Genomic DNA, 20,155 nt, shown 5'->3' with positions numbered 1-20,155 from the left:
TAAAGCGAGTCTCAATGACCTATTTTAGGCAAGCTCGCACGGGCCCCGCAGGGATTCGCAGCTCGACTTACCCTACGTCGCGAGACATGCATATGATAATTATGTGCGCATATTTTAATAGGTGCGATCATACCAGCACTAATGCACCGGATCCCATCAGAACTCCGCAGTTAAGCGTGCTTGGGCGAGAGTAGTACTAGGATGGGTGACCTCCTGGGAAGTCCTCGTGTTGCACCTCTTTTTTTTTTTTTTTTTTTTTTTTACGTCGTGCTTACCCTCGTTCTTTAAACGGCGCTATCTTGAATAGTTTAGCTAAAGCGAGTCTCAATGACCTGATTTTAGGCAAGCTCGCACGGGCCCCGCAGGGATTCGCAGCTCGACTTACCCTACGTCGCGAGACATGCATATGATAATTATGTGCGCATATTTTAATAGGTGCGATCATACCAGCACTAATGCACCGGATCCCATCAGAACTCCGCAGTTAAGCGTGCTTGGGCGAGAGTAGTACTAGGATGGGTGACCTCCTGGGAAGTCCTCGTGTTGCACCTCTTTTTTTTTTTTTTTTTTTTTTTTACGTCGTGCTTACCCTCGTTCTTTAAACGGCGCTATCTTGAATAGTTTAGCTTAAAGCGAGTCTCAATGACCTGATTTTAGCAAGCTCGCACGGGCCCCGCAGGGATTCGCAGCTCGACTTACCCTACGTCGCGAGACATGCATATGATAATTATGTGCGCATATTTTAATAGGTGCGATCATACCAGCACTAATGCACCGGATCCCATCAGAACTCCGCAGTTAAGCGTGCTTGGCGAGAGTAGTACTAGGATGGGTGACCTCCTGGGAAGTCCTCGTGTTGCACCTCTTTTTTTTTTTTTTTTTTTTTTTTTACGTCGTGCTTACCCTCGTTCTTTAAACGGCGCTATCTTGAATAGTTTAGCTAAAGCGAGTCTCAATGACCTATTTTAGGCAAGCTCGCACGGGCCCCCAGGGATTCGCAGCTCGACTTACCCTACGTCGCGAGACATGCATATGATAATTATGTGCGCATATTTTAATAGGTGCGATCATACCAGCACTAATGCACCGGATCCCATCAGAACTCCGCAGTTAAGCGTGCTTGGGCGAGAGTAGTACTAGGATGGGTGACCTCCTGGGAAGTCCTCGTGTTGCACCTCTTTTTTTTTTTTTTTTTTTTTTACGTCGTGCTTACCCTCGTTCTTTAAACGGCGCTATCTTGAATAGTTTAGCTAAAGCGAGTCTCAATGACCTGATTTTAGGCAAGCTCGCACGGCCCCGCAGGGATTCGCAGCTCGACTTACCCTACGTCGCGAGACATGCATATGATAATTATGTGCGCATATTTTAATAGGTGCGATCATACCAGCACTAATGCACCGGATCCCATCAGAACTCCGCAGTTAAGCGTGCTTGGGCAGAGTAGTACTAGGATGGGTGACCTCCTGGGAAGTCCTCGTGTTGCACCTCTTTTTTTTTTTTTTTTTTTTTTACGTCGTGCTTACCCTCGTTCTTTAAACGGCGCTATCTTGAATAGTTTAGCTAAAGCGAGTCTCAATGACCTGATTTTAGGCAAGCTCGCACGGGCCCCGCAGGGATTCGCAGCTCGACTTACCCTACGTCGCGAGACATGCATATGATAATTATGTGCGCATATTTTAATAGGTGCGATCATACCAGCACTAATGCACCGGATCCCATCAGAACTCCGCAGTTAAGCGTGCTTGGGCGAGAGTAGTACTAGGATGGGTGACCTCCTGGGAAGTCCTCGTGTTGCACCTCTTTTTTTTTTTTTTTTTTTTTTTACGTCGTGCTTACCCTCGTTCTTTAAACGGCGCTATCTTGCATAGTTTAGCTAAAGCGAGTCTCAATGACCTGATTTAGGCAAGCTCCACGGGCCCCGCAGGATTCGCAGCTCGACTTACCCTACGTCGCGAGACATGCATATGATAATTATGTGCGCATATTTAATAGGTGCGATCATACCAGCACTAATGCACCGGATCCCATCAGAACTCCGCAGTTAACGTGCTTGGGCGAGAGTAGTACTAGGATGGGTGACCTCCTGGGAAGTCCTCGTGTTGCACCTTTTTTTTTTTTTTTTTTTTACGTCGTGCTTACCCTCGTTCTTTAAACGGCGCTATCTTGAATAGTTTAGCTAAAGCGAGTCTCAATGACCTCATTTTAGGCAAGCTCGCACGGGCCCCGCAGGGATTCGCAGCTCGACTTACCCTACGTCGCAAGACATGCATATGATAATTATGTGCGCATATTTAATAGGTGCGATCATACCAGCACTAATGCACCGGATCCCATCAGAACTCCGCAGTTAAGCGTGCTTGGCGAGAGTAGTACTAGGATGGGTGACCTCCTGGGAAGTCCTCGTGTTGCACCTCTTTTTTTTTTTTTTTTTACGTCGTGCTTACCCTCGTTCTTTAAACGGCGCTATCTTGATAGTTTAGCTAAAGCGAGTCTCAATGACCTGATTTTAGGCAAGCTCGCACGGGCCCCGCAGGGATTCGCAGCTCGACTTACCCTACGTCGCGAGACATGCATATGATAATTATGTGCGCATATTTAATAGGTGCGATCATACCAGCACTAATGCACCGGATCCCATCAGAACTCCGCAGTTAAGCGTGCTTGGGCGAGAGTAGTACTAGGATGGGTGACCTCCTGGGAAGTCCTCGTGTTGCACCTCTTTTTTTTTTTTTTTTTTTTTACGTCGTGCTTACCCTCGTTCTTTAAACGGCGCTATCTTGCAAGTTTAGCTAAAGCGAGTCTCAATGACCTGATTTTAGGCAAGCTCCCACGGGCCCCGCAGGGATTCGCACTCGACTTACCCTACGTCGCGAGACATGCATATGATAATTATGTGCGCATATTTTAATAGGTGCGATCATACCAGCACTAATGCACCGGATCCCATCAGAACTCCGCAGTTAAGCGTGCTTGGGCGAGAGTAGTACTAGGATGGGTGACCTCCTGGGAAGTCCTCGTGTTGCACCTCTTTTTTTTTTTTTTTTTTTTTTTTTTTACGTCGTGCTTACCCTCGTTCTTTAAACGGCGCTATCTTGATAGTTTAGCTAAAGCGAGTCTCAATGACCTGATTTTAGGCAAGCTCGCACGGGCCCCGCAGGGATTCGCAGCTCGACTTACCCTACGTCGCGAGACATGCATATGATAATTATGTGCGCATATTTTAATAGGTGCGATCATACCAGCACTAATGCACCGGATCCCATCAGAACTCCGCAGTTAAGCGTGCTTGGGCGAGAGTAGTACTAGGATGGGTGACCTCCTGGGAAGTCCTCGTGTTGCACCTCTTTTTTTTTTTTTTTTTTTTACGTCGTGCTTACCCTCGTTCTTTAAACGGCGCTATCTTGAATAGTTTAGCTAAAGCGAGTCTCAATGACCTGATTTTAGGCAAGCTCGCACGGGCCCCGCAGGGATTCGCAGCTCGACTTACCCTACGTCGCGAGACATGCATATGATAATTATGTGCGCATATTTTAATAGGTGCGATCATACCAGCACTAATGCACCGGATCCCATCAGAACTCCGCAGTTAAGCGTGCTTGGCGAGAGTAGTACTAGGATGGGTGACCTCCTGGGAAGTCCTCGTGTTGCACCTCTTTTTTTTTTTTTTTTTTTTTTTTTTTTTACGTCGTGCTTACCCTCGTTCTTTAAACGGCGCTATCTTGAATAGTTTAGCTAAAGCGAGTCTCAATGACCTGATTTTAGGCAAGCTCGCACGGGCCCCGCAGGATTCGCAGCTCGACTTACCCTACGTCGCAGACATGCATATGATAATTATGTGCGCATATTTAATAGGTGCGATCATACCAGCACTAATGCACCGGATCCCATCAGAACTCCGCAGTTAAGCGTGCTTGGGCGAGAGTAGTACTAGGATGGGTGACCTCCTGGGAAGTCCTCGTGTTGCACCTCTTTTTTTTTTTTTTTTTTTTTTTACGTCGTGCTTACCCTCGTTCTTTAAACGGCGCTATCTTGAATAGTTTAGCTAAAGCGAGTCTCAATGACCTGATTTTAGGCAAGCTCGCACGGGCCCCGCAGGGATTCGCAGCTCGACTTACCCTACGTCGCGAGACATGCATATGATAATTATGTGCGCATATTTTAATAGGTGCGATCATACCAGCACTAATGCACCGGATCCCATCAGAACTCCGCAGTTAAGCGTGCTTGGGCGAGAGTAGTACTAGGATGGGTGACCTCCTGGGAAGTCCTCGTGTTGCACCTCTTTTTTTTTTTTTTTTTTTTTTACGTCGTGCTTACCCTCGTTCTTTAAACGGCGCTATCTTGAATAGTTTAGCTAAAGCGAGTCTCAATGACCTGATTTTAGGCAAGCTCCCACGGGCCCCGCAGGGATTCGCACTCGACTTACCCTACGTCGCGAGACATGCATATGATAATTATGTGCGCATATTTTAATAGGTGCGATCATACCAGCACTAATGCACCGGATCCCATCAGAACTCCGCAGTTAAGCGTGCTTGGGCGAGAGTAGTACTAGGATGGGTGACCTCCTGGGAAGTCCTCGTGTTGCACCTCTTTTTTTTTTTTTTTTTTTTTTTTTTTTACGTCGTGCTTACCCTCGTTCTTTAAACGGCGCTATCTTGAATAGTTTAGCTAAAGCGAGTCTCAATGACCTGATTTTAGGCAAGCTCGCACGGGCCCCGCAGGGATTCGCAGCTCGACTTACCCTACGTCGCGAGACATGCATATGATAATTATGTGCGCATATTTTAATAGGTGCGATCATACCAGCACTAATGCACCGGATCCCATCAGAACTCCGCAGTTAAGCGTGCTTGGGCGGAGTAGTACTAGGATGGGTGACCTCCTGGGAAGTCCTCGTGTTGCACCTCTTTTTTTTTATTTTTTTTTTTTTTTTACGTCGTGCTTACCCTCGTTCTTTAAACGGCGCTATCTTGAATAGTTTAGCTAAAGCGAGTCTCAATGACCTGATTTTAGGCAAGCTCGCACGGGCCCCGCAGGGATTCGCAACTCGACTTACCCTACGTCGCGAGACATGCATATGATAATTATGTGCGCATATTTAATAGGTGCGATCATACCAGCACTAATGCACCGGATCCCATCAGAACTCCGCAGTTAAGCGTGCTTGGGCGAGAGTAGTACTAGGATGGGTGACCTCCTGGGAAGTCCTCGTGTTGCACCTCTTTTTTTTTTTTTTTTTTTTTTTTTTTTTTTTACGTCGTGCTTACCCTCGTTCTTTAAACGGCGCTATCTTGAATAGTTTAGTAAAGCGAGTCTCAATGACCTGATTTTAGGCAAGCTCGCACGGGCCCCGCAGGGATTCGCAGCTCGACTTACCCTACGTCGCGAGACATGCATATGATAATTATGTGCGCATATTTTAATAGGTGCGATCATACCAGCACTAATGCACCGGATCCCATCAGAACTCCGCAGTTAAGCGTGCTTGGGCGAGAGTAGTACTAGGATGGGTGACCTCCTGGGAAGTCCTCGTGTTGCACCTCTTTTTTTTTTTTTTTTTTTTTTTTTACGTCGTGCTTACCCTCGTTCTTTAAACGGCGCTATCTTGATAGTTTAGCTAAAGCGAGTCTCAATGACCTGATTTTAGGCAAGCTCGCACGGGCCCCGCAGGGATTCGCAGCTCGACTTACCCTACGTCGCGAGACATGCATATGATAATTATGTGCGCATATTTTAATAGGTGCGATCATACCAGCACTAATGCACCGGATCCCATCAGAACTCCGCAGTTAAGCGTGCTTGGGCGAGAGTAGTACTAGGATGGGTGACCTCCTGGGAAGTCCTCGTGTTGCACCTCTTTTTTTTTTTTTTTTTTTTTTTTACGTCGTGCTTACCCTCGTTCTTTAAACGGCGCTATCTTGAATGTTTAGCTAAAGCGAGTCTCAATGACCTGATTTTAGGCAAGCTCGCACGGGCCCCGCAGGGATTCGCAGCTCGACTTACCCTACGTCGCGAGACATGCATATGATAATTATGTGCGCATATTTAATAGGTGCGATCATACCAGCACTAATGCACCGGATCCCATCAGAACTCCGCAGTTAAGCGTGCTTGGGCGAGAGTAGTACTAGGATGGGTGACCTCCTGGGAAGTCCTCGTGTTGCACCTCTTTTTTTTTTTTTTTTTTTTTTTTTTTACGTCGTGCTTACCCTCGTTCTTTAAACGGCGCTATCTTGAATAGTTTAGCTAAAGCGAGTCTCAATGACCTGATTTTAGGCAAGCTCGCACGGGCCCCGCAGGGATTCGCAGCTCGACTTACCCTACGTCGCGAGACATGCATATGATAATTATGTGCGCATATTTTAATAGGTGCGATCATACCAGCACTAATGCACCGGATCCATCAGAACTCCGCAGTTAAGCGTGCTTGGGCGAGAGTAGTACTAGGATGGGTGACCTCCTGGGAAGTCCTCGTGTTGCACCTCTTTTTTTTTTTTTTTTTTTTTACGTCGTGCTTACCCTCGTTCTTTAAACGGCGCTATCTTGCATAGTTTAGCTAAAGCGAGTCTCAATGACCTGATTTTAGGCAAGCTCGCACGGGCCCCGCAGGGATTCGCAGCTCGACTTACCCTACGTCGCGAGACATGCATATGATAATTATGTGCGCATATTTAATAGGTGCGATCATACCAGCACTAATGCACCGGATCCCATCAGAACTCCGCAGTTAAGCGTGCTTGGGCGAGAGTAGTACTAGGATGGGTGACCTCCTGGGAAGTCCTCGTGTTGCACCTCTTTATTTTTTTTTTTTTTTTTACGTCGTGCTTACCCTCGTTCTTTAAACGGCGCTATCTTGAATGTTTACTAAAGCGAGTCTCAATGACCTGATTTTAGGCAAGCTCGCACGGCCCCGCAGGGATTCGCAGCTCGACTTACCCTACGTCGCGAGACATGCATATGATAATTATGTGCGCATATTTTAATAGGTGCGATCATACCAGCACTAATGCACCGGATCCCATCAGAACTCCGCAGTTAAGCGTGCTTGGGCGAGAGTAGTACTAGGATGGGTGACCTCCTGGGAAGTCCTCGTGTTGCACCTCTTTTTTTTTTTTTTTTTTTTTTTTTTACGTCGTGCTTACCCTCGTTCTTTAAACGGCGCTATCTTGATAGTTTAGCTAAAGCGAGTCTCAATGACCTGATTTAGGCAAGCTCGCACGGGCCCGCAGGGATTCGCAACTCGACTTACCCTACGTCGCGAGACATGCATATGATAATTATGTGCGCATATTTTAATAGGTGCGATCATACCAGCACTAATGCACCGGATCCCATCAGAACTCCGCAGTTAAGCGTGCTTGGGCGAGAGTAGTACTAGGATGGGTGACCTCCTGGGAAGTCCTCGTGTTGCACCTCTTTTTTTTTTTTTTTTTTTTTTTTACGTCGTGCTTACCCTCGTTCTTTAAACGGCGCTATCTTGAATAGTTTAGCTAAAGCGAGTCTCAATGACCTGATTTTAGGCAAGCTCGCACGGGCCCCGCAGGGATTCGCAGCTCGACTTACCCTACGTCGCGAGACATGCATATGATAATTATGTGCGCATATTTAATAGGTGCGATCATACCAGCACTAATGCACCGGATCCCATCAGAACTCCGCAGTTAAGCGTGCTTGGGCGAGAGTAGTACTAGGATGGGTGACCTCCTGGGAAGTCTCGTGTTGCACCTCTTTTTTTTTTTTTTTTTTTTTTTTTTTTTTTTTTTTTTTTTACGTCGTGCTTACCCTCGTTCTTTAAACGGCGCTATCTTGAATAGTTTAGCTAAAGCGAGTCTCAATGACCTGATTTTAGGCAAGCTCGCACGGGGCCCCGCAGGGATTCGCAGCTCGACTTACCCTACGTCGCGAGACATGCATATGATAATTATGTGCGCATATTTAATAGGTGCGATCATACCAGCACTAATGCACCGGATCCATCAGAACTCCGCAGTTAAGCGTGCTTGGCGAGAGTAGTACTAGGATGGGTGACCTCCTGGGAAGTCCTCGTGTTGCACCTCTTTTTTTTTTTTTTTTTTTTTTTTTTTTTTTTTTTTTTTTTACGTCGTGCTTACCCTCGTTCTTTAAACGGCGCTATCTTGAATAGTTTAGCTAAAGCGAGTCTCAATGACCTGATTTTAGGCAAGCTCGCACGGGCCCCGCAGGGATTCGCAGCTCGACTTACCCTACGTCGCGAGACATGCATATGATAATTATGTGCGCATATTTTAATAGGTGCGATCATACCAGCACTAATGCACCGGATCCCATCAGAACTCCGCAGTTAAGCGTGCTTGGGCGAGAGTAGTACTAGGATGGGTGACCTCCTGGGAAGTCCTCGTGTTGCACCTCTTTTTTTTTTTTTTTTTTTACGTCGTGCTTACCCTCGTTCTTTAAACGCGCTATCTTGAATAGTTTAGCTAAAGCGAGTCTCAATGACCTGATTTTAGGCAAGCTCGCACGGGCCCCGCAGGGATTCGCAGCTCGACTTACCCTACGTCGCGAGACATGCATATGATAATTATGTGCGCATATTTAATAGGTGCGATCATACCAGCACTAATGCACCGGATCCCATCAGAACTCCGCAGTTAAGCGTGCTTGGGCGAGAGTAGTACTAGGATGGGTGACCTCCTGGGAAGTCCTCGTGTTGCACCTCTTTTTTTTTTTTTTTTTTTTACGTCGTGCTTACCCTCGTTCTTTAAACGCGCTATCTTGAATAGTTTAGCTAAAGCGAGTCTCAATGACCTGATTTTAGGCAAGCTCGCACGGGCCCCGCAGGGATTCGCAGCTCGACTTACCCTACGTCGCGAGACATGCATATGATAATTATGTGCGCATATTTAATAGGTGCGATCATACCAGCACTAATGCACCGGATCCCATCAGAACTCCGCAGTTAAGCGTGCTTGGGCGAGAGTAGTACTAGGATGGGTGACCTCCTGGGAAGTCCTCGTGTTGCACCTCTTTTTTTTTTTTTTTTTTTTTTTTTTACGTCGTGCTTACCCTCGTTCTTTAAACGGCGCTATCTTGAATAGTTTAGCTAAAGCGAGTCTCAATGACCTGATTTTAGGCAAGCTCGCACGGGCCCGCAGGGATTCGCAGCTCGACTTACCCTACGTCGCGAGACATGCATATGATAATTATGTGCGCATATTTAATAGGTGCGATCATACCAGCACTAATGCACCGGATCCCATCAGAACTCCGCAGTTAAGCGTGCTTGGGCGAGAGTAGTACTAGGATGGGTGACCTCCTGGGAAGTCCTCGTGTTGCACCTTTTTTTTTTTTTTTTTTTTTTTACGTCGTGCTTACCCTCGTTCTTTAAACGGCGCTATCTTGAATAGTTTAGCTAAAGCGAGTCTCAATGACCTGATTTTAGGCAAGCTCGCACGGGCCCCGCAGGGATTCGCAGCTCGACTTACCCTACGTCGCGAGACATGCATATGATAATTATGTGCGCATATTTTAATAGGTGCGATCATACCAGCACTAATGCACCGGATCCCATCAGAACTCCGCAGTTAAGCGTGCTTGGGCGAGAGTAGTACTAGGATGGGTGACCTCCTGGGAAGTCCTCGTGTTGCACCTCTTTTTTTTTTTTTTTTTTTTTTTACGTCGTGCTTACCCTCGTTCTTTAAACGGCGCTATCTTGAATAGTTTAGCTAAAGCGAGTCTCAATGACCTGATTTTAGGCAAGCTCGCACGGGCCCCGCAGGGATTCGCACTCGACTTACCCTACGTCGCGAGACATGCATATGATAATTATGTGCGCATATTTTAATAGGTGCGATCATACCAGCACTAATGCACCGGATCCCATCAGAACTCCGCAGTTAAGCGTGCTTGGGCGAGAGTAGTACTAGGATGGGTGACCTCCTGGGAAGTCCTCGTGTTGCACCTCTTTTTTTTTTTTTTTTTTACGTCGTGCTTACCCTCGTTCTTTAAACGGCGCTATCTTGAATAGTTTAGCTAAAGCGAGTCTCAATGACCTGATTTTAGGCAAGCTCGCACGGGCCCCGCAGGGATTCGCAGCTCGACTTACCCTACGTCGCGAGACATGCATATGATAATTATGTGCGCATATTTTAATAGGTGCGATCATACCAGCACTAATGCACCGGATCCCATCAGAACTCCGCAGTTAAGCGTGCTTGGGCGAGAGTAGTACTAGGATGGGTGACCTCCTGGGAAGTCCTCGTGTTGCACCTCTTTTTTTTTTTTTTTTTTTACGTCGTGCTTACCCTCGTTCTTTAAACGGCGCTATCTTGAATAGTTTAGCTAAAGCGAGTCTCAATGACCTGATTTTAGGCAAGCTCGCACGGCCCCGCAGGGATTCGCAGCTCGACTTACCCTACGTCGCGAGACATGCATATGATAATTATGTGCGCATATTTAATAGGTGCGATCATACCAGCACTAATGCACCGGATCCCATCAGAACTCCGCAGTTAAGCGTGCTTGGGCGAGAGTAGTACTAGGATGGGTGACCTCCTGGGAAGTCCTCGTGTTGCACCTCTTTTTTTTTTTTTTTTTTACGTCGTGCTTACCCTCGTTCTTTAAACGGCGCTATCTTGAATAGTTTAGCTAAAGCGAGTCTCAATGACCTGATTTTAGGCAAGCTCGCACGGGCCCCGCAGGGATTCGCAGCTCGACTTACCCTACGTCGCGAGACATGCATATGATAATTATGTGCGCATATTTAATAGGTGCGATCATACCAGCACTAATGCACCGGATCCCATCAGAACTCCGCAGTTAAGCGTGCTTGGGCGAGAGTAGTACTAGGATGGGTGACCTCCTGGGAAGTCCTCGTGTTGCACCTCTTTTTTTTTTTTTTTTTTTTTTTTACGTCGTGCTTACCCTCGTTCTTTAAACGGCGCTATCTTGATAGTTTAGCTAAAGCGAGTCTCAATGACCTGATTTTAGGCAAGCTCGCACGGGCCCCGCAGGGATTCGCAGCTCGACTTACCCTACGTCGCGAGACATGCATATGATAATTATGTGCGCATATTTAATAGGTGCGATCATACCAGCACTAATGCACCGGATCCATCAGAACTCCGCAGTTAAGCGTGCTTGGCGAGAGTAGTACTAGGATGGGTGACCTCCTGGGAAGTCCTCGTGTTGCACCTCTTTTTTTTTTTTTTTTTTTTTTACGTCGTGCTTACCCTCGTTCTTTAAACGCGCTATCTTGAATAGTTTAGCTAAAGCGAGTCTCAATGACCTGATTTTAGGCAAGCTCGCACGGGCCCCGCAGGGATTCGCAGCTCGACTTACCCTACGTCGCGAGACATGCATATGATAATTATGTGCGCATATTTTAATAGGTGCGATCATACCAGCACTAATGCACGGATCCCATCAGAACTCCGCAGTTAAGCGTGCTTGGGCGAGAGTAGTACTAGGATGGGTGACCTCCTGGGAAGTCCTCGTGTTGCACCTCTTTTTTTTTTTTTTTTTTTTTTTTACGTCGTGCTTACCCTCGTTCTTTAAACGCGCTATCTTGAATAGTTTAGCTAAAGCGAGTCTCAATGACCTGATTTTAGGCAAGCTCGCACGGGCCCCGCAGGGATTCGCAGCTCGACTTACCCTACGTCGCGAGACATGCATATGATAATTATGTGCGCATATTTAATAGGTGCGATCATACCAGCACTAATGCACCGGATCCCATCAGAACTCCGCAGTTAAGCGTGCTTGGGCGAGAGTAGTACTAGGATGGGTGACCTCCTGGGAAGTCCTCGTGTTGCACCTCTTTTTTTTTTTTTTTTTTTTTTTTTTTTTTTTTTTTACGTCGTGCTTACCCTCGTTCTTTAAACGGCGCTATCTTGAATAGTTTAGCTAAAGCGAGTCTCAATGACCTGATTTTAGGCAAGCTCGCACGGGCCCCGCAGGGATTCGCAGCTCGACTTACCCTACGTCGCGAGACATGCATATGATAATTATGTGCGCATATTTTAATAGGTGCGATCATACCAGCACTAATGCACCGGATCCATCAGAACTCCGCAGTTAAGCGTGCTTGGGCGAGAGTAGTACTAGGATGGGTGACCTCCTGGGAAGTCCTCGTGTTGCACCTCTTTTTTTTTTTTTTTTTTACGTCGTGCTTACCCTCGTTCTTTAAACGGCGCTATCTTGAATAGTTTAGCTAAAGCGAGTCTCAATGACCTGATTTTAGGCAAGCTCGCACGGGCCCCGCAGGGATTCGCAGCTCGACTTACCCTACGTCGCGAGACATGCATATGATAATTATGTGCGCATATTTAATAGGTGCGATCATACCAGCACTAATGCACCGGATCCCATCAGAACTCCGCAGTTAAGCGTGCTTGGGCGAGAGTAGTACTAGGATGGGTGACCTCCTGGGAAGTCCTCGTGTTGCACCTTTTTTTTTTTTTTTTTTTTACGTCGTGCTTACCCTCGTTCTTTAAACGGCGCTATCTTGAATAGTTTAGCTAAAGCGAGTCTCAATGACCTGATTTTAGGCAAGCTCGCACGGGCCCCGCAGGGATTCGCAGCTCGACTTACCCTACGTCGCGAGACATGCATATGATAATTATGTGCGCATATTTAATAGGTGCGATCATACCAGCACTAATGCACCGGATCCCATCAGAACTCCGCAGTTAAGCGTGCTTGGGCGAGAGTAGTACTAGGATGGGTGACCTCCTGGGAAGTCCTCGTGTTGCACCTCTTTTTTTTTTTTTTTTTTTTTTTTACGTCGTGCTTACCCTCGTTCTTTAAACGCGCTATCTTGAATAGTTTAGCTAAAGCGAGTCTCAATGACCTGATTTTAGGCAAGCTCGCACGGGCCCCGCAGGGATTCGCAGCTCGACTTACCCTACGTCGCGAGACATGCATATGATAATTATGTGCGCATATTTAATAGGTGCGATCATACCAGCACTAATGCACCGGATCCATCAGAACTCCGCAGTTAAGCGTGCTTGGGCGAGAGTAGTACTAGGATGGGTGACCTCCTGGGAAGTCCTCGTGTTGCACCTCTTTTTTTTTTTTTTTTTTTTTTTTTTTTTTTTTTACGTCGTGCTTACCCTCGTTCTTTAAACGCGCTATCTTGAATAGTTTAGCTAAAGCGAGTCTCAATGACCTGATTTTAGGCAAGCTCGCACGGGCCCCGCAGGGATTCGCAGCTCGACTTACCCTACGTCGCGAGACATGCATATGATAATTATGTGCGCATATTTTAATAGGTGCGATCATACCAGCACTAATGCACCGGATCCCATCAGAACTCCGCAGTTAAGCGTGCTTGGGCGAGAGTAGTACTAGGATGGGTGACCTCCTGGGAAGTCCTCGTGTTGCACCTTTTTTTTTTTTTTTTTTTTTTTACGTCGTGCTTACCCTCGTTCTTTAAACGGCGCTATCTTGAATAGTTTAGCTAAAGCGAGTCTCAATGACCTGATTTTAGGCAAGCTCGCACGGGCCCCGCAGGGATTCGCAGCTCGACTTACCCTACGTCGCGAGACATGCTTATGATAATTATGTGCGCATATTTAATAGGTGCGATCATACCAGCACTAATGCACCGGATCCCATCAGAACTCCGCAGTTAAGCGTGCTTGGGCGAGAGTAGTACTAGGATGGGTGACCTCCTGGGAAGTCCTCGTGTTGCACCTCTTTTTTTTTTTTTTTTTTTTTTTTTTTACGTCGTGCTTACCCTCGTTCTTTAAACGGCGCTATCTTGAATAGTTTAGCTAAAGCGAGTCTCAATGACCTGATTTTAGGCAAGCTCGCACGGGCCCCGCAGGGATTCGCAGCTCGACTTACCCTACGTCGCGAGACATGCATATGATAATTATGTGCGCATATTTAATAGGTGCGATCATACCAGCACTAATGCACCGGATCCCATCAGAACTCCGCAGTTAAGCGTGCTTGGGCGAGAGTAGTACTAGGATGGGTGACCTCCTGGGAAGTCCTCGTGTTGCACCTCTTTTTTTTTTTTTTTTTTTTACGTCGTGCTTACCCTCGTTCTTTAAACGGCGCTATCTTGAATAGTTTAGCTAAAGCGAGTCTCAATGACCTGATTTTAGGCAAGCTCGCACGGGCCCCGCAGGGATTCGCAGCTCGACTTACCTACGTCGCGAGACATGCATATGATAATTATGTGCGCATATTTAATAGGTGCGATCATACCAGCACTAATGCACCGGATCCATCAGAACTCCGCAGTTAAGCGTGCTTGGGCGAGAGTAGTACTAGGATGGGTGACCTCCTGGGAAGTCCTCGTGTTGCACCTCTTTTTTTTTTTTTTTTTACGTCGTGCTTACCCTCGTTCTTTAAACGGCGCTATCTTGAATAGTTTAGCTAAAGCGAGTCTCAATGACCTGATTTTAGGCAAGCTCGCACGGGCCCCGCAGGGATTCGCAGCTCGACTTACCCTACGTCGCGAGACATGCATATGATAATTATGTGCGCATATTTTAATAGGTGCGATCATACCAGCACTAATGCACCGGATCCCATCAGAACTCCGCAGTTAAGCGTGCTTGGCGAGAGTAGTACTAGGATGGGTGACCTCCTGGGAAGTCCTCGTGTTGCACCTCTTTTTTTTTTTTTTTTTTTTTTACGTCGTGCTTACCCTCGTTCTTTAAACGACGCTATCTTGAATAGTTTAGCTAAAGCGAGTCTCAATGACCTGATTTTAGGCAAGCTCGCACGGGCCCCGCAGGGATTCGCAACTCGACTTACCCTACGTCGCGAGACATGCTTATGATAATTATGTGCGCATATTTAATAGGTGCGATCATACCAGCACTAATGCACCGGATCCCATCAGAACTCCGCAGTTAAGCGTGCTTGGGCGAGAGTAGTACTAGGATGGGTGACCTCCTGGGAAGTCCTCGTGTTGCACCTCTTTTTTTTTTTTTTTTTTACGTCGTGCTTACCCTCGTTCTTTAAACGCGCTATCTTGAATAGTTTAGCTAAAGCGAGTCTCAATGACCTGATTTTAGGCAAGCTCGCACGGGCCCCGCAGGGATTCGCAGCTCGACTTACCCTACGTCGCGAGACATGCTATGATAATTATGTGCGCATATTTTAATAGGTGCGATCATACCAGCACTAATGCACCGGATCCCATCAGAACTCCGCAGTTAAGCGTGCTTGGGCGAGAGTAGTACTAGGATGGGTGACCTCCTGGGAAGTCCTCGTGTTGCACCTCTTTTTTTTTTTTTTTTTTACGTCGTGCTTACCTCGTTCTTTAAACGCGCTATCTTGAATAGTTTAGCTAAAGCGAGTCTCAATGACCTGATTTTAGGCAAGCTCGCACGGGCCCGCAGGGATTCGCAGCTCGACTTACCCTACGTCGCGAGACATGCATATGATAATTATGTGCGCATATTTAATAGGTGCGATCATACCAGCACTAATGCACCGGATCCCATCAGAACTCCGCAGTTAAGCGTGCTTGGGCGAGAGTAGTACTAGGATGGGTGACCTCCTGGGAAGTCCTCGTGTTGCACCTCTTTTTTTTTTTTTTTTTTTTTTTACGTCGTGCTTACCCTCGTTCTTTAAACGCGCTATCTTGAATAGTTTAGCTAAAGCGAGCTCAATGACCTGATTTTAGGCAAGCTCGCACGGGCCCCGCAGGGATTCGCAGCTCGACTTACCCTACGTCGCGAGACATGCATATGATAATTATGTGCGCATATTTAATAGGTGCGATCATACCAGCACTAATGCACCGGATCCCATCAGAACTCCGCAGTTAAGCTGCTTGGGCGAGAGTAGTACTAGGATGGGTGACCTCCTGGGAAGTCCTCGTGTTGCACCTTTTTTTTTTTTTTTTTTTACGTCGTGCTTACCCTCGTTCTTTAAACGACGCTATCTTGAATAGTTTAGCTAAAGCGAGTCTCAATGACCTGATTTTAGGCAAGCTCGCACGGGCCCCGCAGGGATTCGCAGCTCGACTTACCCTACGTCGCGAGACATGCTTATGATAATTATGTGCGCATATTTAATAGGTGCGATCATACCAGCACTAATGCACCGGATCCCATCAGAACTCCGCAGTTAAGCGTGCTTGGGCGAGAGTAGTACTAGGATGGGTGACCTCCTGGGAAGTCCTCGTGTTGCACCTCTTTTTTTTTTTTTTTTTACGTCGTTGCTTACCCTCGTTCTTTAAACGCGCTATCTTGAATAGTTTAGCTAAAGCGAGCCTCAATGACCTGATTTTAGCAAGCTCGCACGGGCCCGCAGGGATTCGCAGCTCGACTTACCCTACGTCGCGAGACATGCATATGATAATTATGTGCGCATATTTAATAGGTGCGATCATACCAGCACTAATGCACCGGATCCCATCAGAACTCCGCAGTTAAGCGTGCTTGGGCGAGAGTAGTACTAGGATGGGTGACCTCCTGGGAAGTCCTCGTGTTGCACCTCTTTTTTTTTTTTTTTTTTACGTCGTGCTTACCCTCGTTCTTTAAACGACGCTATCTTGAATAGTTTAGCTAAAGCGAGTCTCAATGACCTGATTTTAGGCAAGCTCGCACGGGCCCCGCAGGGATTCGCAGCTCGACTTACCCTACGTCGCGAGACATGCTTATGATAATTATGTGCGCATATTTAATAGGTGCGATCATACCAGCACTAATGCACCGGATCCCATCAGAACTCCGCAGTTAAGCTTGCTTGGGCGAGAGTAGTACTAGGATGGGTGACCTCTGGGAAGTCCTCGTGTTGCACCTTTTTTTTTTTTTTTTTTTTTACGTCGTGCTTACCCTCGTTCTTTAAACGAGCTATCTTGAATAGTTTAGCTAAAGCGAGCTCAATGACCTGATTTTAGGCAAGCTCGCACGGGCCCGCAGGGATTCGCAGCTCGACTTACCCTACGTCGCGAGACATGCTTATGATAATTATGTGCGCATATTTAATAGGTGCGATCATACCAGCACTAATGCACCGGATCCATCAGAACTCCGCAGTTAAGCGTGCTTGGGCGAGAGTAGTACTAGGATGGGTGACCTCCTGGGAAGTCCTCGTGTTGCACCTTTTTTTTTTTACGTCGTGCTTACCCTCGTTCTTTAAACGCGCTATCTTGAATAGTTTAGCTAAAGCGAGCTCAATGACCTGATTTTGGCAAGCTCGCACGGGCCCGCAGGGATTCGCAGCTCGACTTACCCTACGTCGCAGACATGCTATGATAATTATGTGCGCATATTTAATAGGTGCGATCATACCAGCACTAATGCACCGGATCCCATCAGAACTCCGCAGTTAAGCGTGCTTGGGCGAGAGTAGTACTAGGATGGGTGACCTCCTGGGAAGTCCTCGTGTTGCACCCTTTTTTTTTTTTTTACGTCGTGCTTACCCTCGTTCTTTAAACGACGCTATCTTGAATAGTTTAGCTAAAGCGAGCTCAATGACCTGATTTTGGCAAGCTCGCACGGGCCCCGCAGGGATTCGCAGCTCGACTTACCCTACGTCGCGAGACATGCTTATGATAATTATGTGCGCATATTTAATAGGTGCGATCATACCAGCACTAATGCACCGGATCCCATCAGAACTCCGCAGTTAAGCGTGCTTGGGCGAGAGTAGTACTAGGATGGGTGACCTCCTGGGAAGTCCTCGTGTTGCACCTCTTTTTTTTTTTTTTTTTTTTTACGTCGTGCTTACCCTCGTTCTTTAAACGACGCTATCTTGAATAGTTTAGCTAAAGCGAGCCTCAATGACCTGATTTTCGGCAAGCTCGCACGGGCCCCGCAGGGATTCGCAGCTCGACTTACCCTACGTCGCGAGACATGCTTATGATAATTATGTGCGCATATTTAATAGGTGCGATCATACCAGCACTAATGCACCGGATCCATCAGAACTCCGCAGTTAAGCGTGCTTGGCGAGAGTAGTACTAGGATGGGTGACCTCCTGGGAAGTCCTCGTGTTGCACCTATTTTTTTTTTTTTTTTTTTACGTCGTGCTTACCCTCGTTCTTTAAACGACGCTATCTTGAATAGTTTAGCTAAAGCGAGCCTCAATGACCTGATTTTCGGCAAGCTCGCACGGGCCCCGCAGGGATTCGCAGCTCGACTTACCCTACGTCGCGAGACATGCTTATGATAATTATGTGCGCATATTTAATAGGTGCGATCATACCAGCACTAATGCACCGGATCCATCAGAACTCCGCAGTTAAGCGTGCTTGGGCGAGAGTAGTACTAGGATGGGTGACCTCCTGGGAAGTCCTCGTGTTGCACCTATTTTTTTTTTTTTTTTTTACGTCGTGCTTACCCTCGTTCTTTAAACGGCGCTATCTTGAATAGTTAGCTAAAGCGAGTCTCAATGACCTGATTTTAGGCAAGCTCGCACGGGCCCCGCAGGGATTCGCAGCTCGACTTACCCTACGTCGCGAGACATGCTTATGATAATTATGTGCGCATATTTAATAGGTGCGATCATACCAGCACTAATGCACCGGATCCATCAGAACTCCGCAGTTAAGCGTGCTTGGGCGAGAGTAGTACTAGGATGGGTGACCTCCTGGGAAGTCCTCGTGTTGCACCTATTTTTTTTTTTATTTTTTTTTACGTCGTGCTTACCCTCGTTCTTTAAACGGCGCTATCTTGAATAGTTTAGCTAAAGCGAGTCTCAATTACCTGATTTTGGCAAGTCGCACGGGCCCCGCAGGGATTCGCAGCTCGACTTACCCTACTTCGCGAGACATGCTTATGATAATTATGTGCGCATACTTTAATAGGTGCGATCATACCAGCACTAATGCACCGGATCCCATCAGAACTCGCAGTTAAGCGTGCTTGGCGAGAGTAGTACTAGGATGGGTGACCTCCTGGGAAGTCCTCGTGTTGCACCTATTTATTTTTTTTATTTTTTTTACGTCGTGCTTACCCTCGTTCTTTAAACGACGCTATCTTGAATAGTTTAGCTAAAGCGAGTCTCAATTACCTGATTTTAGGCAAGCTCGCACGGCCCCGCAGGGATTCGCAGCTCGACTTACCCTACGTTCGAGACATGCTTATGATAATTATGTGCGCATAATTAATAGTGCGATCATACCAGCACTAATGCACCGGATCCATCAGAACTCCGCAGTTAAGCGTGCTTGGGCGAGAGTAGTACTAGGATGGGTGACCTCCTGGGAAGTCCTCGTGTTGCACCTATTTTTTTTTTTTTTTTTTTACGTCGTGCTTACCCTCGTTCTTTAAACGACGCTATCTTGAATAGTTTAGCTAAAGCGAGTCTCAATTACCTGATTTTCGGCAAGCTCGCACGGGCCCCGCAGGGATTCGCAGCTCGACTTACCCTACGTCGCGAGACATGCTTATGATAATTATGTGCGCATACTTTAATAGGTGCGATCATACCAGCACTAATGCACCGGATCCCATCAGAACTCCGCAGTTAAGCGTGCTTGGCGAGAGTAGTACTAGGATGGGTGACCTCCTGGAAGTCCTTGTGTTGCACCTATTTATTTTTTTATTTTTTTTACGTCGTGCTTACCCTCGTTCTTTAAACGACGCTATCTTGAATAGTTTAGCTAAAGCGAGTCTCAATTACCTGATTTTCGGCAAGCTCGCACGGGCCCCGCAGGGATTCGCAGCTCGACTTACCCTACGTCTCGAGACATGCTTATGATAATTATGTGCGCATACATTAATATGTGCGATCATACCAGCACTAATGCACCGGATCCATCAGAACTCCGCAGTTAAGCGTGCTTGGGCGAGAGTAGTACTAGGATGGGTGACCTCCTGGGAAGTCCTCGTGTTGCACCTATTTATTTTTTTTATTTTTTTTACGTCGTGCTTACCCTCGTTCTTTAAACGACGCTATCTTGAATAGTTTAGCTAAAGCGAGTCTCAATTACCTGATTTTCGGCAAGCTCGCACGGGCCCCGCAGGGATTCGCAGCTCGACTTACCCTACGTCTCGAGACATGCTATGATAATTATGTGCGCATACATTAATAGTGCGATCATACCAGCACTAATGCACGGATCCATCAGAACTCCGCAGTTAAGCGTGCTTGGCGAGAGTAGTACTAGGATGGGTGACCTCCTGGGAAGTCCTCGTGTTGCACCTATTTTTTTTTTATTTTTTTTACGTCGTGCTTACCCTCGTTCTTTAAACGA

General features: G+C 46.9%; 64 non-coding genes and 1 pseudogene across 64 annotated transcripts; all 65 read left to right on the top strand.

Annotated features, from left to right (window-relative positions):
- The first annotated feature begins 119 nt into the window (after nucleotides 1–119).
- On the top strand, nucleotides 120–238 carry LOC112698719 (5S ribosomal RNA). The gene has a single exon (XR_003151861.1). It is a non-coding gene; the product is annotated as a 5S ribosomal RNA (ribosomal RNA).
- Nucleotides 239–433: 195 nt separating this feature from the next.
- LOC112698708 (5S ribosomal RNA) lies at nucleotides 434–552 on the top strand. Its single transcript, XR_003151850.1, has one exon. It is a non-coding gene; the product is annotated as a 5S ribosomal RNA (ribosomal RNA).
- A 195-nt stretch (nucleotides 553–747) lies between these two features.
- Nucleotides 748–865, top strand: LOC112698901 (5S ribosomal RNA). The gene has a single exon (XR_003152032.1). It is a non-coding gene; the product is annotated as a 5S ribosomal RNA (ribosomal RNA).
- A 194-nt stretch (nucleotides 866–1,059) lies between these two features.
- On the top strand, nucleotides 1,060–1,178 carry LOC112698696 (5S ribosomal RNA). Its single transcript, XR_003151839.1, has one exon. It is a non-coding gene; the product is annotated as a 5S ribosomal RNA (ribosomal RNA).
- A 192-nt stretch (nucleotides 1,179–1,370) lies between these two features.
- Nucleotides 1,371–1,488, top strand: LOC112698932 (5S ribosomal RNA). The gene has a single exon (XR_003152061.1). It is a non-coding gene; the product is annotated as a 5S ribosomal RNA (ribosomal RNA).
- A 193-nt stretch (nucleotides 1,489–1,681) lies between these two features.
- On the top strand, nucleotides 1,682–1,800 carry LOC112698684 (5S ribosomal RNA). Its single transcript, XR_003151828.1, has one exon. It is a non-coding gene; the product is annotated as a 5S ribosomal RNA (ribosomal RNA).
- A 190-nt stretch (nucleotides 1,801–1,990) lies between these two features.
- On the top strand, nucleotides 1,991–2,108 carry LOC112698848 (5S ribosomal RNA). Its single transcript, XR_003151982.1, has one exon. It is a non-coding gene; the product is annotated as a 5S ribosomal RNA (ribosomal RNA).
- A 188-nt stretch (nucleotides 2,109–2,296) lies between these two features.
- LOC112698900 (5S ribosomal RNA) lies at nucleotides 2,297–2,414 on the top strand. The gene has a single exon (XR_003152031.1). It is a non-coding gene; the product is annotated as a 5S ribosomal RNA (ribosomal RNA).
- Nucleotides 2,415–2,600: 186 nt separating this feature from the next.
- LOC112698672 (5S ribosomal RNA) lies at nucleotides 2,601–2,719 on the top strand. Its single transcript, XR_003151817.1, has one exon. It is a non-coding gene; the product is annotated as a 5S ribosomal RNA (ribosomal RNA).
- Nucleotides 2,720–2,909: 190 nt separating this feature from the next.
- LOC112698661 (5S ribosomal RNA) lies at nucleotides 2,910–3,028 on the top strand. Its single transcript, XR_003151806.1, has one exon. It is a non-coding gene; the product is annotated as a 5S ribosomal RNA (ribosomal RNA).
- A 197-nt stretch (nucleotides 3,029–3,225) lies between these two features.
- On the top strand, nucleotides 3,226–3,344 carry LOC112698650 (5S ribosomal RNA). Its single transcript, XR_003151795.1, has one exon. It is a non-coding gene; the product is annotated as a 5S ribosomal RNA (ribosomal RNA).
- A 191-nt stretch (nucleotides 3,345–3,535) lies between these two features.
- Nucleotides 3,536–3,653, top strand: LOC112698897 (5S ribosomal RNA). Its single transcript, XR_003152029.1, has one exon. It is a non-coding gene; the product is annotated as a 5S ribosomal RNA (ribosomal RNA).
- Nucleotides 3,654–3,850: 197 nt separating this feature from the next.
- LOC112698639 (5S ribosomal RNA) lies at nucleotides 3,851–3,969 on the top strand. The gene has a single exon (XR_003151784.1). It is a non-coding gene; the product is annotated as a 5S ribosomal RNA (ribosomal RNA).
- A 194-nt stretch (nucleotides 3,970–4,163) lies between these two features.
- LOC112698626 (5S ribosomal RNA) lies at nucleotides 4,164–4,282 on the top strand. Its single transcript, XR_003151772.1, has one exon. It is a non-coding gene; the product is annotated as a 5S ribosomal RNA (ribosomal RNA).
- A 192-nt stretch (nucleotides 4,283–4,474) lies between these two features.
- On the top strand, nucleotides 4,475–4,593 carry LOC112698614 (5S ribosomal RNA). Its single transcript, XR_003151761.1, has one exon. It is a non-coding gene; the product is annotated as a 5S ribosomal RNA (ribosomal RNA).
- A 199-nt stretch (nucleotides 4,594–4,792) lies between these two features.
- Nucleotides 4,793–4,910, top strand: LOC112698790 (5S ribosomal RNA). The gene has a single exon (XR_003151927.1). It is a non-coding gene; the product is annotated as a 5S ribosomal RNA (ribosomal RNA).
- Nucleotides 4,911–5,106: 196 nt separating this feature from the next.
- LOC112698602 (5S ribosomal RNA) lies at nucleotides 5,107–5,225 on the top strand. Its single transcript, XR_003151750.1, has one exon. It is a non-coding gene; the product is annotated as a 5S ribosomal RNA (ribosomal RNA).
- Nucleotides 5,226–5,427: 202 nt separating this feature from the next.
- On the top strand, nucleotides 5,428–5,546 carry LOC112698591 (5S ribosomal RNA). The gene has a single exon (XR_003151739.1). It is a non-coding gene; the product is annotated as a 5S ribosomal RNA (ribosomal RNA).
- Nucleotides 5,547–5,741: 195 nt separating this feature from the next.
- On the top strand, nucleotides 5,742–5,860 carry LOC112698579 (5S ribosomal RNA). The gene has a single exon (XR_003151728.1). It is a non-coding gene; the product is annotated as a 5S ribosomal RNA (ribosomal RNA).
- A 193-nt stretch (nucleotides 5,861–6,053) lies between these two features.
- On the top strand, nucleotides 6,054–6,172 carry LOC112698567 (5S ribosomal RNA). The gene has a single exon (XR_003151717.1). It is a non-coding gene; the product is annotated as a 5S ribosomal RNA (ribosomal RNA).
- A 198-nt stretch (nucleotides 6,173–6,370) lies between these two features.
- LOC112698855 (5S ribosomal RNA) lies at nucleotides 6,371–6,488 on the top strand. The gene has a single exon (XR_003151988.1). It is a non-coding gene; the product is annotated as a 5S ribosomal RNA (ribosomal RNA).
- A 191-nt stretch (nucleotides 6,489–6,679) lies between these two features.
- LOC112698555 (5S ribosomal RNA) lies at nucleotides 6,680–6,798 on the top strand. Its single transcript, XR_003151705.1, has one exon. It is a non-coding gene; the product is annotated as a 5S ribosomal RNA (ribosomal RNA).
- Nucleotides 6,799–6,987: 189 nt separating this feature from the next.
- On the top strand, nucleotides 6,988–7,106 carry LOC112698543 (5S ribosomal RNA). Its single transcript, XR_003151694.1, has one exon. It is a non-coding gene; the product is annotated as a 5S ribosomal RNA (ribosomal RNA).
- Nucleotides 7,107–7,300: 194 nt separating this feature from the next.
- LOC112698532 (5S ribosomal RNA) lies at nucleotides 7,301–7,419 on the top strand. Its single transcript, XR_003151683.1, has one exon. It is a non-coding gene; the product is annotated as a 5S ribosomal RNA (ribosomal RNA).
- A 194-nt stretch (nucleotides 7,420–7,613) lies between these two features.
- LOC112698545 (5S ribosomal RNA) lies at nucleotides 7,614–7,731 on the top strand. Its single transcript, XR_003151696.1, has one exon. It is a non-coding gene; the product is annotated as a 5S ribosomal RNA (ribosomal RNA).
- Nucleotides 7,732–7,943: 212 nt separating this feature from the next.
- Nucleotides 7,944–8,060, top strand: LOC112699202 (5S ribosomal RNA). Its single transcript, XR_003152316.1, has one exon. It is a non-coding gene; the product is annotated as a 5S ribosomal RNA (ribosomal RNA).
- A 212-nt stretch (nucleotides 8,061–8,272) lies between these two features.
- Nucleotides 8,273–8,391, top strand: LOC112698521 (5S ribosomal RNA). Its single transcript, XR_003151672.1, has one exon. It is a non-coding gene; the product is annotated as a 5S ribosomal RNA (ribosomal RNA).
- Nucleotides 8,392–8,579: 188 nt separating this feature from the next.
- LOC112698508 (5S ribosomal RNA) lies at nucleotides 8,580–8,698 on the top strand. The gene has a single exon (XR_003151660.1). It is a non-coding gene; the product is annotated as a 5S ribosomal RNA (ribosomal RNA).
- Nucleotides 8,699–8,887: 189 nt separating this feature from the next.
- LOC112698497 (5S ribosomal RNA) lies at nucleotides 8,888–9,006 on the top strand. Its single transcript, XR_003151649.1, has one exon. It is a non-coding gene; the product is annotated as a 5S ribosomal RNA (ribosomal RNA).
- A 195-nt stretch (nucleotides 9,007–9,201) lies between these two features.
- Nucleotides 9,202–9,320, top strand: LOC112698470 (5S ribosomal RNA). The gene has a single exon (XR_003151621.1). It is a non-coding gene; the product is annotated as a 5S ribosomal RNA (ribosomal RNA).
- Nucleotides 9,321–9,512: 192 nt separating this feature from the next.
- Nucleotides 9,513–9,631, top strand: LOC112698486 (5S ribosomal RNA). Its single transcript, XR_003151638.1, has one exon. It is a non-coding gene; the product is annotated as a 5S ribosomal RNA (ribosomal RNA).
- Nucleotides 9,632–9,824: 193 nt separating this feature from the next.
- Nucleotides 9,825–9,943, top strand: LOC112698475 (5S ribosomal RNA). Its single transcript, XR_003151626.1, has one exon. It is a non-coding gene; the product is annotated as a 5S ribosomal RNA (ribosomal RNA).
- A 189-nt stretch (nucleotides 9,944–10,132) lies between these two features.
- LOC112698463 (5S ribosomal RNA) lies at nucleotides 10,133–10,251 on the top strand. The gene has a single exon (XR_003151615.1). It is a non-coding gene; the product is annotated as a 5S ribosomal RNA (ribosomal RNA).
- A 188-nt stretch (nucleotides 10,252–10,439) lies between these two features.
- On the top strand, nucleotides 10,440–10,558 carry LOC112698451 (5S ribosomal RNA). Its single transcript, XR_003151604.1, has one exon. It is a non-coding gene; the product is annotated as a 5S ribosomal RNA (ribosomal RNA).
- Nucleotides 10,559–10,746: 188 nt separating this feature from the next.
- Nucleotides 10,747–10,865, top strand: LOC112698440 (5S ribosomal RNA). Its single transcript, XR_003151593.1, has one exon. It is a non-coding gene; the product is annotated as a 5S ribosomal RNA (ribosomal RNA).
- A 193-nt stretch (nucleotides 10,866–11,058) lies between these two features.
- LOC112699201 (5S ribosomal RNA) lies at nucleotides 11,059–11,175 on the top strand. The gene has a single exon (XR_003152315.1). It is a non-coding gene; the product is annotated as a 5S ribosomal RNA (ribosomal RNA).
- A 192-nt stretch (nucleotides 11,176–11,367) lies between these two features.
- LOC112698806 (5S ribosomal RNA) lies at nucleotides 11,368–11,485 on the top strand. The gene has a single exon (XR_003151942.1). It is a non-coding gene; the product is annotated as a 5S ribosomal RNA (ribosomal RNA).
- A 193-nt stretch (nucleotides 11,486–11,678) lies between these two features.
- LOC112698428 (5S ribosomal RNA) lies at nucleotides 11,679–11,797 on the top strand. The gene has a single exon (XR_003151582.1). It is a non-coding gene; the product is annotated as a 5S ribosomal RNA (ribosomal RNA).
- Nucleotides 11,798–12,004: 207 nt separating this feature from the next.
- On the top strand, nucleotides 12,005–12,122 carry LOC112698854 (5S ribosomal RNA). Its single transcript, XR_003151987.1, has one exon. It is a non-coding gene; the product is annotated as a 5S ribosomal RNA (ribosomal RNA).
- A 188-nt stretch (nucleotides 12,123–12,310) lies between these two features.
- LOC112698468 (5S ribosomal RNA) lies at nucleotides 12,311–12,429 on the top strand. Its single transcript, XR_003151620.1, has one exon. It is a non-coding gene; the product is annotated as a 5S ribosomal RNA (ribosomal RNA).
- Nucleotides 12,430–12,617: 188 nt separating this feature from the next.
- LOC112698416 (5S ribosomal RNA) lies at nucleotides 12,618–12,736 on the top strand. Its single transcript, XR_003151571.1, has one exon. It is a non-coding gene; the product is annotated as a 5S ribosomal RNA (ribosomal RNA).
- Nucleotides 12,737–12,929: 193 nt separating this feature from the next.
- On the top strand, nucleotides 12,930–13,047 carry LOC112698853 (5S ribosomal RNA). The gene has a single exon (XR_003151986.1). It is a non-coding gene; the product is annotated as a 5S ribosomal RNA (ribosomal RNA).
- A 204-nt stretch (nucleotides 13,048–13,251) lies between these two features.
- LOC112698467 (5S ribosomal RNA) lies at nucleotides 13,252–13,370 on the top strand. The gene has a single exon (XR_003151619.1). It is a non-coding gene; the product is annotated as a 5S ribosomal RNA (ribosomal RNA).
- A 191-nt stretch (nucleotides 13,371–13,561) lies between these two features.
- On the top strand, nucleotides 13,562–13,680 carry LOC112698405 (5S ribosomal RNA). The gene has a single exon (XR_003151560.1). It is a non-coding gene; the product is annotated as a 5S ribosomal RNA (ribosomal RNA).
- Nucleotides 13,681–13,877: 197 nt separating this feature from the next.
- Nucleotides 13,878–13,996, top strand: LOC112698393 (5S ribosomal RNA). The gene has a single exon (XR_003151548.1). It is a non-coding gene; the product is annotated as a 5S ribosomal RNA (ribosomal RNA).
- Nucleotides 13,997–14,185: 189 nt separating this feature from the next.
- LOC112698852 (5S ribosomal RNA) lies at nucleotides 14,186–14,303 on the top strand. The gene has a single exon (XR_003151985.1). It is a non-coding gene; the product is annotated as a 5S ribosomal RNA (ribosomal RNA).
- A 188-nt stretch (nucleotides 14,304–14,491) lies between these two features.
- Nucleotides 14,492–14,609, top strand: LOC112698896 (5S ribosomal RNA). The gene has a single exon (XR_003152028.1). It is a non-coding gene; the product is annotated as a 5S ribosomal RNA (ribosomal RNA).
- Nucleotides 14,610–14,801: 192 nt separating this feature from the next.
- On the top strand, nucleotides 14,802–14,920 carry LOC112698381 (5S ribosomal RNA). The gene has a single exon (XR_003151537.1). It is a non-coding gene; the product is annotated as a 5S ribosomal RNA (ribosomal RNA).
- A 187-nt stretch (nucleotides 14,921–15,107) lies between these two features.
- LOC112698370 (5S ribosomal RNA) lies at nucleotides 15,108–15,226 on the top strand. Its single transcript, XR_003151526.1, has one exon. It is a non-coding gene; the product is annotated as a 5S ribosomal RNA (ribosomal RNA).
- A 185-nt stretch (nucleotides 15,227–15,411) lies between these two features.
- Nucleotides 15,412–15,530, top strand: LOC112698358 (5S ribosomal RNA). The gene has a single exon (XR_003151515.1). It is a non-coding gene; the product is annotated as a 5S ribosomal RNA (ribosomal RNA).
- A 191-nt stretch (nucleotides 15,531–15,721) lies between these two features.
- On the top strand, nucleotides 15,722–15,839 carry LOC112698988 (5S ribosomal RNA). The gene has a single exon (XR_003152114.1). It is a non-coding gene; the product is annotated as a 5S ribosomal RNA (ribosomal RNA).
- Nucleotides 15,840–16,026: 187 nt separating this feature from the next.
- Nucleotides 16,027–16,145, top strand: LOC112698347 (5S ribosomal RNA). The gene has a single exon (XR_003151504.1). It is a non-coding gene; the product is annotated as a 5S ribosomal RNA (ribosomal RNA).
- Nucleotides 16,146–16,330: 185 nt separating this feature from the next.
- Nucleotides 16,331–16,449, top strand: LOC112700944 (5S ribosomal RNA). Its single transcript, XR_003153827.1, has one exon. It is a non-coding gene; the product is annotated as a 5S ribosomal RNA (ribosomal RNA).
- A 188-nt stretch (nucleotides 16,450–16,637) lies between these two features.
- LOC112698997 (5S ribosomal RNA) lies at nucleotides 16,638–16,755 on the top strand. Its single transcript, XR_003152123.1, has one exon. It is a non-coding gene; the product is annotated as a 5S ribosomal RNA (ribosomal RNA).
- Nucleotides 16,756–16,941: 186 nt separating this feature from the next.
- LOC112698876 (5S ribosomal RNA) lies at nucleotides 16,942–17,059 on the top strand. The gene has a single exon (XR_003152009.1). It is a non-coding gene; the product is annotated as a 5S ribosomal RNA (ribosomal RNA).
- Nucleotides 17,060–17,232: 173 nt separating this feature from the next.
- On the top strand, nucleotides 17,233–17,351 carry LOC112698557 (5S ribosomal RNA). The gene has a single exon (XR_003151707.1). It is a non-coding gene; the product is annotated as a 5S ribosomal RNA (ribosomal RNA).
- Nucleotides 17,352–17,532: 181 nt separating this feature from the next.
- Nucleotides 17,533–17,651, top strand: LOC112700933 (5S ribosomal RNA). The gene has a single exon (XR_003153816.1). It is a non-coding gene; the product is annotated as a 5S ribosomal RNA (ribosomal RNA).
- A 191-nt stretch (nucleotides 17,652–17,842) lies between these two features.
- Nucleotides 17,843–17,959, top strand: LOC112699224 (5S ribosomal RNA). The gene has a single exon (XR_003152336.1). It is a non-coding gene; the product is annotated as a 5S ribosomal RNA (ribosomal RNA).
- Nucleotides 17,960–18,148: 189 nt separating this feature from the next.
- Nucleotides 18,149–18,266, top strand: LOC112698921 (5S ribosomal RNA). Its single transcript, XR_003152051.1, has one exon. It is a non-coding gene; the product is annotated as a 5S ribosomal RNA (ribosomal RNA).
- Nucleotides 18,267–18,453: 187 nt separating this feature from the next.
- LOC112698920 (5S ribosomal RNA) lies at nucleotides 18,454–18,571 on the top strand. The gene has a single exon (XR_003152050.1). It is a non-coding gene; the product is annotated as a 5S ribosomal RNA (ribosomal RNA).
- A 190-nt stretch (nucleotides 18,572–18,761) lies between these two features.
- LOC112699309 (5S ribosomal RNA) lies at nucleotides 18,762–18,878 on the top strand. Its single transcript, XR_003152390.1, has one exon. It is a non-coding gene; the product is annotated as a 5S ribosomal RNA (ribosomal RNA).
- Nucleotides 18,879–19,066: 188 nt separating this feature from the next.
- LOC112699100 (5S ribosomal RNA) lies at nucleotides 19,067–19,184 on the top strand. The gene has a single exon (XR_003152221.1). It is a non-coding gene; the product is annotated as a 5S ribosomal RNA (ribosomal RNA).
- A 190-nt stretch (nucleotides 19,185–19,374) lies between these two features.
- Nucleotides 19,375–19,491, top strand: LOC112699216 (5S ribosomal RNA). Its single transcript, XR_003152329.1, has one exon. It is a non-coding gene; the product is annotated as a 5S ribosomal RNA (ribosomal RNA).
- Nucleotides 19,492–19,682: 191 nt separating this feature from the next.
- Nucleotides 19,683–19,800, top strand: LOC112699005 (5S ribosomal RNA). The gene has a single exon (XR_003152131.1). It is a non-coding gene; the product is annotated as a 5S ribosomal RNA (ribosomal RNA).
- Nucleotides 19,801–19,990: 190 nt separating this feature from the next.
- LOC112699476 (5S ribosomal RNA) lies at nucleotides 19,991–20,106 on the top strand (annotated as a pseudogene).
- Nucleotides 20,107–20,155: the final 49 nt, after the last annotated feature.

The sequence above is a fragment of the Arachis hypogaea genome, chromosome 6 (genome assembly GCF_003086295.3).
Source record: "Arachis hypogaea cultivar Tifrunner chromosome 6, arahy.Tifrunner.gnm2.J5K5, whole genome shotgun sequence".
Taxonomy (NCBI): Eukaryota; Viridiplantae; Streptophyta; class Magnoliopsida; order Fabales; family Fabaceae; genus Arachis; species Arachis hypogaea.
Note: the sequence above shows the minus strand (reverse complement) of the source record. Positions and strands in the feature narration are given on the sequence as shown.